The following is a 13376-nucleotide window of genomic DNA, read 5'->3' on the forward strand; positions in this document are numbered from 1 at the left end:
GAAACTACTTACTGAACTGAGTTTCTGTAGACTTTTGGAAGCTCGTGGAAGTGTTTTCTCCCTTCGTTCAACTTATTCGGCCGGTAAATCATGTATTTTTTGACATTAATGTATCTCCGATGCATGATAGCTCTTGCCACCATTACCGTCGACTACGTGAATCAAATGTTCCATGCGTTCGATTATGTAACCCCCTATTAGTGTAGCAACCACGCGGTAGTTTAACAAGCTGACGTGTGAGCGTTTTTTTTTTTCAATTTAATTTTGTTTGCTAACCTAACTGAACCTAACCGAAAATTCCGTGAATGGTTTGTGGATCACTTTTCAGTGAAAAAAGCATAATCCCACGTTAAAAAATGTTCCGCTATACATAAGAGGTAAGTACAAATATAAATAATTAGGAAATAAATGAGTGAAATGTGTTTTCACTATACCATATTGTTCCCTTACCCTTAGATATGAAGAAAACATGCAATTGATCTGCAGCTGATTATGCCTCGTCATCAGTGCATCCGGTATATGAGAATCCTCCTCAAATATTTGTAAAAATTCAGTGCTTTTAAGGCGATACGATGTAAGAAGCATATTTGTGGATTTACAGATGTAATTTTTCCAAAATGTTAAATTTTCTCCACTCTTATGTTACATTTAAACATAGTTTTAATGTTATTACACAGATTTGTGACTTGTATCACTTGCGTGGAATGATAAAGAATGAAACAACATGGGTGAAAGATTTAAGTGCCAAATCTAACAACCAGCATTGTAAAATATAGCGTTTATGTTAAATTGGCACATAGACAATCTGCGAAAGGGGAAGAATCCGTTTAACAACATTCATTCTAGTATAAATGTCGAAAAGTTGGTAAAACATAAGTAGGGGGGCTAAGACTACTATATTCTAGCCTAAATTTAAGTTTAAAATTTCTTCTCATGGCTCCTTTGCTGAATTTGCACTCAATTTCAATTTTATGGGTACTTCCATACATTAAATAAATTATATACCTTTCGTTAGTCATGCTAGGTAAGTCAGCTGAAACAAATTGAACATTTATGTGCCACAGTTTTGTGAAGTTAGTACCCTAGCACTGTGATAAAGAGTAAGGCTTTTATGTATATTGTCACCTCAATTTCTTGAAATGGCACATCACAAGGATATCTATGTGAATCAAATGCCATTTTGCCTTTCATAGGAGAGTGGTGCTTGCGGTGATCTCTCATTTTTGCCACCATAGGTTGTGGATATGCTTTTCTTTCTTTGTGTGTGTGTGTCACAAATATCCTCATTTTTACATAGCTGATAATCCCAAGGCAGAGACAAAGCAATGTGAAATAAGAGAAAAAAACCCACTAAATCTGTTAATTTTTGTTTCACAGCACAACCAGCAGGGGCTTGCAACCCCCCGACTGTCCCATATGGAGAGCAGGAAAATCCACTTTCTATTTTAAATATTTTTGGGGTTTTATTGATTTGGTTTATTTTACTTCGCTTTTTGTGCCAATTTTGGCTAATTTGCAAAGATTGGGATGAGTGATGATATGATGAAATTGATGAATGGACACTCAAACATCCATGCTTAGGCTGGGATTCGAACATGGGACCCCTGGCTTCATATCACGATGTGCTAACCACTCTGCCAAGAGGGCCGGCTAAAGATTTTTGGGATTTGTTAATAGACATATTCATAAATAAACTGTACATTGCAGAATCTTCAATCCTATAACCTCCCTTCAACAATAAATTCTTAATGCTTTTGTAGTATTTGTTCATTAGTGTACAAGACCAGACATTTTCTTTGAAATAAGTTCTGGTATTTTCAAATTTTGTGTAATTTTTTTCTAAACTGCGATTGTTTTACATAGCTTTGAAATTCCCATCGTCTAAGGATGGACGGTTCAAATAATGGCAATGTTGAGCATTTTCTCATGCAAAAGGTTCATGATCGTGAGTTGGTAAGTGCAATTAAATAGTTGTAAGGTTAGGTTTATTGACATTTGGCCCCTTTTACCTGTCTGTTGAATTTCAAATTTCATTCTTGCTTGAAATCACTTTTATTTTTCGGGGTAAAGGTAAAGGGGTATGAGGAAAATTTGAACATTTTGTGTGCTATATGTGTACATTGAGAAAGTGGCACCCATTGTACTGTGAAACAGTCATAAATAAGATACTAGCATATTCAGACATAGAAATTAAAGCAGATTCATGAAATTATTTTCAGTCAATACAGGATGATGTCCTTTTTTTTCAACAATGTGAATGTGTTCGATTTCGTAGGAACATTTATCAATGGATTCTTGTTTAGTTTCTTTATATTGGAGTTGCATATATACAGTTGCCCTTACACACACACACACATAATTTCACCAACCTCTCAATGAGTTGTTAAAATTCCTGTCCTAAGTTATTCTGCAGTTTGCAACTGTACCTTGTATGCAAACTTTGTGCCTAAAGGATAGTAATAAACAGAACAGAGAACTGATTTATATACAGTAAAAATTTTCACCAAGTATGGAGTTAAATATGGACTTAAAATTGTAAAAATTTACCTTTTTAATAATAAAGGCACTGCACGAGCTACATAAAATACAGTCTCTCCCTTGTAACCATTATTGTGACTGTCTGGAAGAGAAACCAAAGCGAATCCCATACGTGTACCACAGAATCATTGCTTCTGGCAAAGCTGTCGGGTGCGCAACTACTAGTGACAGTGGGGGTTAGCAATAGACTTGCGACTCTGACCCAGTGTTGCCAAATAATGTTTGTAACAATCAGGAGCCGATGCTTGAGCCCTCATTCTTTATTGTTGACAACAATTGTAAATAAACAGGAATATCAAGTGCTTTACAATAGCAAAAGAAAGCAGCTGGGAGGTGTAAAGTTGAGAAGAAAAAATAACATTATGGTTCGGATGAGAGAAAACTTGTAATTAATGCAATTTGAGGGTATAAAAAGGGTCGTAAATTTTCGTTTGTCACTTCAGACTTTGTCAGTTATTTGCAAGAAATTCACCCAAATCTTTTGGGACATGCTATGTTGAGAAATGTTCTGAAATATGGAAATAATATGTAAAAATACCTAAAATATGTACTCCCTCTGTCCCATAATTATTGTCCGGTATGCCAAAATGGTAACTTTTTATTTAGGTTCTTTTGGATACTTGATCGGCCAATTTGTTCTGATCCTTCAGTAATAACGTTGTATGACACATTCCCGTGTTTCGTTTACTTCTTCTGTATACACCATTGTCACAGTTTGAATATCGTACAATTATTATGGGACAACAAACAAAAGTGTACCGGACAATAATTATGGGGCAGAGGGAGTAAAATACAAGCCAAAACCTAATATATGTACAAGTATGGAAAATAAAGATGAATTTTTCGAATCTACCTGCCATGATGTGCAAAGATAATACAAAAGACAATTGATTTTAGCTTCATACGTAAATATGTATTTACATATAAATCATTTACCTGGCAATAAATAATTTGTAGCAGGGGTAAACAAATACAGGTTGCCAAGGTGCCTCAGTTTTTGAATCCAGTTCTAAAAAAAATATTTTTTAGTAGTTCCCATACAGAAGTATCATGACATCAGAATAATAACATGCCGTCGGCCATAGATTAGAATGTATTGCATAGTTATTCATACTGTTCTGGGAGAGCCATGTGTTTGGCATGCTTTAGGAAGGCCACTCCAACACAATAATTACTTTTAATTCAGTGTGTGTAGCTCAGTTGGGTTCATGGTTTTTCTCAGCCTATATATGGGGAACAAAAGAAATTCTCCAGAAGAAAGGGGTTCTGGCTCCTGAATTGATTTTAAGTTTTATCTACCCCTGATTTGTAGGCATGAACAGAATTGCTTGCTTGTACTTTCTCTTGCCATCAATTTGAGTATAGAAATTATGCTATGGATAAATGTGTAGGCATTATTTTTGTTTTAATATGCTGAATATTCATGTGTAATTGAGTGTAACTCTGAAGTTTCTAACACACTTTTACATGCACCTTTCAGAAGATGTGTGCCACTGCATGTGTATGTCTTAACATGGAAACTCTCGAAATGAAAACAGCACTAGGACCTCATGAAGGTATGTATGGCAACATGACCATTTAACATCCTTGAAAATCTCTCTAATCACAAATATTTACTAGATTGTATCAAATCCCAATACTTTAAAAAGTTTATTTCTTTCTCCTGAAGTATAACCCACAAAACAATATATAGTAAAACCTCATTAATTCAGACTAATGAGAGGGGATAAGTTGACCGGTTTAACAAAAGTCCGGATTAACTGAAATAACCAAAGCACAGTAGAAAGTGCATTTAAACTCTGTTTATTGCAACAAAACATGTTCATTATGGTGTGTTTAAAGGGCATAGACCTAAATACACTATACAGTACAGTAAAATGTAAAGCAATACGACAATGCAGTACGTACATATGCGATACCCATATTATGACTATGTGCCCAACGGACTTAAAACCTTGCATTCTGCTTTTTTTCCTTTTGCCTGTCTGGATTAAGAGAAGTCCGGATTAACGAGGTTTTACTGTATATATATATTTCATGTCATTAACAGGATCAACTTGATTGCATGGGTAGCAATACAACTTGTAACTGTCATTCCTCATACAACACTCTGGTTATCTTTCAAAATAACTTTTTTATCTTCTTTAATGGCTATGTAACTATCCCAATTTTGAAGAAACAAGTAGTTTTCATACAGGAAAAATTTGATCAATCATATATTTTTATGCCAGTAAATCTGTAGTTAAATTACTGTAAGTCATATAAAAAGCGTGCACACACACACACACACACACACAAATGATTACATGTGTGTAGTGTTTTTGCTGACATTTTTTTTATAGTGGGTATGGAAATTATTTTGTCTTATGCTACGTAAAATTCCATTAAGCAAGCTGTTCTTGTAGCATTTTTTTTAGGCATTTTTTCAGTTGATTTGTCATCACTGACTATTACAAATGGTCTGTTTTTATTAACTCAGGATTGTACTGGAGTAATATTTGATACAGTAGCGTGCAAATATTTACAGAAATTTTAATACTGTATGTATAGGCATTAATATTCTTTCTGGGCATAGAAGAGGAATTCACGCTGGACTTGACGTGAACTGGAATGGAGGAGGAGTGGGGTTTGGGGGAAGTGCCCGACCTCGTGCTCTACGAGGAAACATTGGAGTATTGCAGTACACGCGGACCGTGGCTATTCACAGTTTTAAAGTTTTAACATTCCAAGGAGCAGTTTCTAATCGGGGAAACAGCATGGTAGTATGACGTGCACCTGTAATGGGTTTTAGATTTTTATTGTTTTTTAACCACACACCTTTTACCAATCCTATAACCTTTACCTATGGAGAGTTCGATGTGGTTATGATTTATACATAACCTAAACGTGAGCAGCCTGACGAAGGGAGCAGTTACATCCCAAAACATTGCAGGAGTTACCTATATACTCGCAAAACTTAAGTTATTAAATATATATATATATTAAATTTGTGAGTATTTCACACAACTTTCATCATGAATTTCCGGGCAGAATGAGGGAAGAATATCATGTGAACCAACATAAATGTTTTGCAAATAAAATTGCCATTTATGTGAAATTATTTTTTAAATATTCCTCTAAAATAGGAAACTTGCAAATTTTCCATGCTTACGAGGGAAAGTTAAAAATTATCTGTACTCTTATTAAAACAAAACCAGGTGTCGAACAATTGCATCATTTTTCTACATAGTCTCCGTGCTTTTCGATGCACTTGTTCCAACCACCCACAAGCTTGTTTATTCCATCGGAGAAGGTTTTTGGTTGGCTGTGCAGCCATTTATGCACCACTTCCTGCACTTCTTTGTCTGTAGCAAATAGAGTTGCAAGAAAGCTGGCTTTTTTGGGTAAACAATGGAAATTTTGGCATTTTTTGGGTTTTTACCAATTACAGCTAATCTATTTCACTTGAAGTTATGGTTATGAGTTTGCAGGTTTTAGTAGTGACATATTTTACAACTAACTAAAAAAAATATGAGGCAAAATACACTTGGTGTGTTTATCAGGTGCCATCTTTGAATGCGTCGTCTCAACTAGACACTCATGACAGTGACAGTGTACAATTGGTTGGTAATGATGGTAATTATTGTAATTATTATATTTAATAAACAACTGCACCTCTACAAACAAAAAAGCATTAATAAATTTTTTTATGGATTTTATTTTAGTGAATAATAAAATATATGTGAGACACTCTTGTAATAATTGGTTATTATTTTTTATTAATGATAGTAATTTTTGTAATTATTATAATTAATAAATAACTGCACATATATCATTGTCACAGTCAGATTTATCGTCGACCTGCCTCATTATTATTATTATTCTAATCCTTAGCCGCGGTGGCTCAGTCGGTAACGTGTCTGACTACCATGCTAAAGGTCGCAGGTTCGATCCCCGGCCGGTTCATATCCGGGAACTTTTCTAACGATGGAAGTGGCCCCGGCACCCACCCAGCATCGAATAAAATGGGTACCTGGGGGAAACCCTGGGGGGTAAAGGGGGTCAGGGGCATGATGCTGATCACATCACCCCCACTCACGACCGGATCAAGAAAGTGTGGGGCGTAATCCCCACACCCCCTATACGCCTTCATGGCGTAGTGCTATGCACAGGGGAGCACTTTACCTTTTTTTTTAATCCTTAGCCGTGCAAAATGTGTTTTATCAAGGTGTTGAGTGTTTTTATTTGTGTGTGTGTGTGTGTGTCATATATATATATATATATATATATATATATATATATATATATATATATATATATATTTGATCTGCCAAGCCTAAGGGAGGAAGTCGCGAGTCTTATGAGCAAGCACCAGAAAGGTCACGTTTTGCATCTGAAACTTAGGAAATTCGACCTTAATGACATCCATTCAAATATCTCGGGTTCCAGCAGCCGACGACGCCCATGAACGACTGCCCAGATACGGCGTCCGAATGATGCCTTACCACAGAGATGCTCACCGACCCCGAGAGGAAGAGATGCCGAGGCCCCTGACATTTCCCGAGAGACGCTGACGACCCGTCGTCACTGATCCGCCGAGGAACCAGATGCATGAATGCTCTTCATCTTCTCGTTGTTGCGATCGTGGAAGAATAGGAAAATCTTTTGTGTGCATACTAAGTGATTTCAAACGCCCGCGAAGATGCCAGTATGCGCCGTGGAACCAGAGAGATGGTAACGTATTCATCTGTATGAATGTCAACACGTACCGGCTCGATTGATATTTAGAGAATGCCCTAGAAATTCGTCTATGTTTTGAAAACGCCCACACAACTCGAAACTTCGTATCAGACTCCTGTTGCGCTTAATATTTGTATTTAATTGTCTCAGGTCAATTTTACTCATTTCTTGTGATTATTGATGTTCTTAAGTTCACTGTTGTTTGTGCTCCTTTTGTATTGATTTAAGTGCGTACTGCTAGAGTAAAGCGCCGCCCACTTAATTGTTTGATCAATTTGAGGTTTGTTCATTTTAGTATGTGTCAGCGCTGTGTTGCTGCTAGCTACATCAGGTTGCGTATGTGATTATTGTTAAATCTTTGCCTGGTAAGATTAATTGCTCGTCGCGGCGAAGTGTTGTAGTCCCCCTTGCTTGAGAGTATATGTTTGCGCCACTCAATGGAGGTTATTGTTATGTTTAGGGCCACGTGAGGTCGAGTAAATGGAAAAACGTCCGCCCCCGTGAGCGTAATTGCTGTTGAGACCTATTTTTAAAGGTAAACTCAAGGAAGGGCTGGCTAGTGATTTGAAGTAGCACTGGAGCAATTCATAAATGACCTGATTAAACAAAAGTCAATGTAAAAGTAAATGTGAATGCAATAATTAGGGCTTGTCGTCAAAAACCTGTGCATTTTATGTATTATTTTTGTTGATGTGCCCCGTGAGTCTGAATGTGTGAGTGAATGCAAAGGGGGGGGGGGGGGGCGAGCTGTATTGAATTGATTTTTTTTTGTTATGAATAGAATATACTTTTTATTTTTTATGTTAATTTGGGCAATATCATTTCATACGTATGTCGCTACCCGAGATTTTCAGGTATGCAGATAGCCGCTTCCCGGCTACAGGTAAAAGTCTGGTAATTGAACGTATATGTCTTTTTCTGATATGGCTAATCGCTATGCACTGTTGGTCACCGTCCCTATACACGAACTCAACCCGGACCGTTAAGCACTTTTACTTGTCCAGGGAGATTTTGCCGCCTCTATCTAGGTAGTGGTAGTTTTTTTTTGTTTTCCCGGGCAAGGGAGGGCGCTTACATCATCAGCAAATGAAGCAGTGATTCAATAATAAAATGGTTTCTTGAATTTTAGTGATAAAAAAAAATGTAGGCCTGCGAGTCTCCCCCCGGTATGTAATTTTCTTGTACAGCATGGGTAAGCTAGGGTTAAAACTAAACGTGTATTCCTGATGAGCACATCTGACCATGAAATTGACTTAAAACAACCTTTTACATGTTTGTCTCGCAATTTAAATGTTGATGTCATAAAATATGAAAGAAATGTTAATGTCAAAATATCTGATGTTTTGGAACAATTAAAAAATCTCTACTGTTCACAACACACATGCAGAAGTATATGTGTTACGTGAATGTGTGTATATATCCTGTTTAATGGAGCTTTGAGACTGAAGCGACACGTGTCTCCTGGAAACCAACCTTTAAAAGTAAATTCAACATTTCAAACCGAAGCAACATAAGTTGCAAGTGTCACTTGGCCTGTACCCAGAGGCATGGCGTGCATGTAGCCACTGTTACCGCAGGTAACACCAAAATATAAATAATTGAAGAACCTGTCTTAAAATATTATTACGTACATAAGCTGGTAATATTGTCGTAAAGTAAACATTGCAGACCGACATTTTTTCTGACACTGGCAAAAGCGAAGAGGAGGACTGATCTGGTACCCTCCACAGGCAACATGAGGAAAGGGCCCTGAGCCCACCCAATGAAGACTTCGCGTTGAGGCAAAGACTGACCGTGGGAGGAAGAGGATGAGGTGGGTTTTTGGCATGCCTGTTTAGCCGGTGCAGTTGCCGGTTTTCCTTACCGAAAACAGACCAGTGTTGCCATATTCAATTGACAGAAAAGAGCTAAGTCGCCTAATCGGGTCTATCTTACTCTGAAGGTGTCCAGTCACCCTGGGGAACGATGGCGCAGCGCCTTATAATCGAGGGATCCCGGGTCCGATACCCGGTGGAGGCACAAGTGGTTCAGATCCAACTTTAAACTGTCCCGATTAGCATTACTGTGCATGAAGTGGACTTAAATCGCCAAATCAAAATTTAAAAAAAATCAAATCACACTGGGGAAAAGTACCAAGTGATATTTTGTATTTACACTAAATATCAGCGATTATGAAAGTCCTCTTTGTCCTTCGACATCATGGGCGAGAAGGAGAGGAGAGGGATGGGTATGGTCAAGGGGTCCGCTGTCCTTCTAAAAATGTCAACCTAAAATTCTATATTTCACACATATATTATTATTTCCGTTACAGGAATTTGTGATAATTCTTGAAAGGGCCGATTAAGATTGACATACGTTGTCGCAGGAATGCGATAATTTCGGATTGAAGCAATGTTTTTGAGGTGGTAGAACTGTTTTTGGGTGAAAACATTACTTACAAGCATAATTTCCCGATTGTTATCTTAGCATGCTCTGAAGTGTCAGGTGTCGCAGGTTCGAATCCTCAGCAATATATGGTTATTTCAATGTTCGTTGTTATTATTTTACTTACATAATTATAAAAATTAATAATTACATACACAAAGAAATAATAATTTTATTTAAATAATTCACCGTGCATCCTCATAGTCACGATTACGATTATCCTATAAAGCGAAAGCCTTAAAGGTAGCAAGGATCGTAAAATATACGAAATAGTAGTGGTGTCAGAAATGAGATTTCTGTGATTTAGCGAAACATGGGAGTGGGAGTAGTTAGGAAACAGATGAAGACTACATCTACTCTACATACGTCTTATTTGAAACGAAAAGTTTCCCTATTTGGGCAAATCTGGTTTCAAAAGAACTAAGATGGCAACAGTAGTAGAACTGGACTTCTTGCAGGTTCCGAAGGAAATATTGGGGAAGGGCCGATGCTGAGAGGGGAGGGGGCAAGGAGGGTGCTTCACGTGTTACAAAAGTAAACAACGGTTTGCGGGAGGGACTGTGCAGTGTGAGTTTTGTGAGTGGTGTCTTTCGTCTTTATGTTGTTTTCGGGCATTGTCAATTAATTAATAGAGCTTGCTCCGAGTTCCGAGGTGGCGGGTTCATCCTATCTGAACAGTGTGTGTAATCGTGCGATAGAAGATATTTTGAAGCAACTTTTGGTTCGTTCTTTTGCAGAAAAAAATTGAAATTGTGGCGAAAGGGAGGCCAAAGCCTATGTTTTTGAACGATTTAGAAACCAAGTCGTCTGCTGGATATGACCGACATTTCAATGTTTCGTGGTATAACGAGTATCTGTGGTTATGTGGATGTGCGCAGTTGTCGAAACTCTTCTGTTGGCCATGTACTCTATTTTCGGGTGGAAAAAAAAACGTGTGGAATTCAGATGTGGATAACATGTACCATGACCATGATGCACCCAAAAATTCAAATTCAAATTAAAAACTTCACTTTATGACAGCATCATAGAACTTTTTTGATTTGATTTGATTGATTTTGCTTCGCTTGTGCCACTTTTGGCTAATTTGTGAGGATGGGGATGAGTGATGATATGATGAAATTGATGAATAGACATCACAAACGTCCATGGCCAAGCCAGGATTCGAACCCGGGTCCCCAGCATCATACAATTATTTTCAAAGAAGAGTCGTCGGATTGATCTGCTCTATAAGTAGCCTTCGATGTTTCTGTAAGTATCAAATTACGTATTATTGTGTAAACAACCAATGTTTGCAATTTCACTTCAGTCCTTATGTCAAAATTTTTTTCCCTGATTAATAACTTTACCATAATCTAGTATTGAATTGCAGACGTACCAGATTAATATTATATGAACTTCTTGGAAGACATTTGGGGGGGGGGGGCATGAGGTGGGGAGGCACCCAAGTCTCCCTTAAATGTCCTACTGATAACCGGTAAAATTTTTAAAAATCCCACGCCACGCCACTGCCTGTACAGTTTTCTCAGGGAACTTTCAGACCGAAGCAACAAGTGATATGTCGCTTGGAAGCAGACCCTCAGTAATCCATTCAACCTTTTGAACCAAAGTGCAACAATGAGCTTGTAATGATGCGATCATTACTTGATCCTTTTTATTTTACATGTTTATTAATTAATTTAATTGGGTCGGTCGGTTTTTAGTTTCATGCGTTTTGATAATGTTTTGTATATCTATGTATTCCTGTGCATCTATATTCTTGGCTGTTGGGGTAGGTAGGTGTGTCGCTGGACAACCGACCAGCGGAAAGTTTTCAGTAATGGCTTAGGTCATTAGCAGGGCCTATAAATAGGAAGGGCAGGGGAGCAGTGGGCCTCAGATGTTTGCTCCCTCTAAGGGGAGCAGCTGGGCAAGATTTCTTTCCTTACTATGTGAAACGATGGGGATGTTATCTTTCTTTCTTCTAATGCATACACTTGCTCTTTTCACATTATTGCAATAGTACTTTTCATGTGGGAAACCGGGTACACATACCTTCAGCCGCCTTTTTTGGTACTGAAGGGTTATTTTTTTTACTCTTGAAGCCAGTGGCTACGCGAGTCTACACTCTCTTTGGGAAGGCGGGATAGGGCACACTGAAATGTTGATTTTGTGAATAACGGCCAAGATTTAAGTTATGTAAATAAGATGATATGAAAAAACCTACACTAGCGGCAGAAAGTTTACTCACCTGTAAAAATTTGTAATTCACTGAAAGTAAAGTTTAAAATGTGACAACAGGTGACACTACTGTGCTGGAATTTCACTTGATATTTATAGAATGTTTTTAAAGCTGTTTTGATATGTCTTGGAAATTTTAATCTATTTATCAAATGATGTTTATGTAATATCAGTGTGCAGTCCTCTTCTTTAAACTTTTTCCTCTGTTATCGGTATACTCTTAACAAGTTCTCACTGTCTTTTAATACATTCTCGCTGTTAATCTTCAACGTTGCAATGATTTTTAATACATTCTCGCTATGTTAATCTTCAACGTTGCAATGATATTACTCACTGTGAGTGGTTGCATCAGCCTACTGATGATTTTTTGTGGGGTCAGTGGTACTTATACCAGAAGTGATTGTGTGTAATTTTAACCTACAGTACTTGCTATTGTCGTGCTATTTGTATTTGAACCTTGTGAAGTATTAGTGCCCAATTGGAAGTAAAGGTGGGAACAAGTTCGCATTTACCAGCAACTATGGGGAAAAAGGCTAATGTAAGCCAAGAAATTAGGGCCAAGGCATGTGCATATAAGGAAATTGGATGGTCAAACCGACAAATATCAAAAAAATTATACATTTCCAAATGCAGTGTCCGTAGAGCAGTTGTACGAAGAGAGTAAACTGGCAGTCATGAGGATCGGCCATGCTGTGGGCATCGAAGGAAGACTTCTATCATCGAGGACAACCACATTGTCATCCTCAGTAAGCGTGACAGAAGGCGTTCAGCAGTGGACATATGTGCATAAATAAATAAAACAAGAGAGCAACCAGTGTCTGTTACAACAGTGAAAAGTCGTCTGCGTGCGGCTGGATTATTTGGTCGAGTAGCAGTGCGTAAACCATTGTTGAAAGCCGAACACAAGCATAAAAGGCTGAAGTGGGCCAAATATCATGCTAACTGGACCATCGAGCAATGGAAACAAGTACTTTGGACGGATGAATCAAAATATGAAGAATTTGGTTCTAACCGCCACCAATACGTTCGTCGCTGCCCTGGAGAAAGAGTTTTGGAAGCTTGTATTATTCCAACAGTGAAGCAAGGAGGAGGAAGTGTCATGGTATGGGGATGTTTTGGTAACAATATGGTTGGTGATTTAGTGAGAGTGCAAGGAACACTGGAACAGAAACAGTATCATCATATTCTTTCACGCAATGCTGTACCATCCGGGACAAGATTAATTGGTCGAGGATTTGTTCTACAACAGGATAATGATCCTAAACACACATCAAAATTGTGTAAGCAATATGTTGCAGGAAAGGAACCTGAAGGAGCATTGCAGTCAATGATTTGGCCTTCCCAATCACCTGATTTGTCACCAATTGAGCTATTGTGGGAGGAACTTGACAGGAAGGCAAAAGCAAGGACCCCAAGCTCTGTGAAGGAGCTGTGGCAGTGTCTACTGGAAGCCTAGGAAGGTATGAAAACAGACACAT

The 13376-nt window shown here is 38.0% G+C and overlaps 1 long non-coding RNA gene across 2 annotated transcripts in view; it reads left to right on the forward strand.

Annotated features, from left to right (window-relative positions):
- The first annotated feature begins 4049 nt into the window (after positions 1 to 4049).
- LOC145981104 (uncharacterized) overlaps positions 4050 to 13376 on the forward strand; it is a 34505-nt gene continuing 25178 nt past the window's right edge. For both annotated transcript variants that reach the window (XR_014440930.1, XR_014440929.1), the window contains exon 1: positions 4050 to 4094. This is a non-coding gene — a long non-coding RNA (uncharacterized LOC145981104). The remainder of the gene's footprint in view (positions 4095 to 13376) is intronic.

The sequence above is a fragment of the Lepisma saccharinum genome, chromosome 28, assembly GCF_977018435.1.
Source record: "Lepisma saccharinum chromosome 28, izLepSacc3.1, whole genome shotgun sequence".
Lineage (NCBI taxonomy): Eukaryota > Metazoa > Arthropoda > Insecta > Zygentoma > Lepismatidae > Lepisma > Lepisma saccharinum.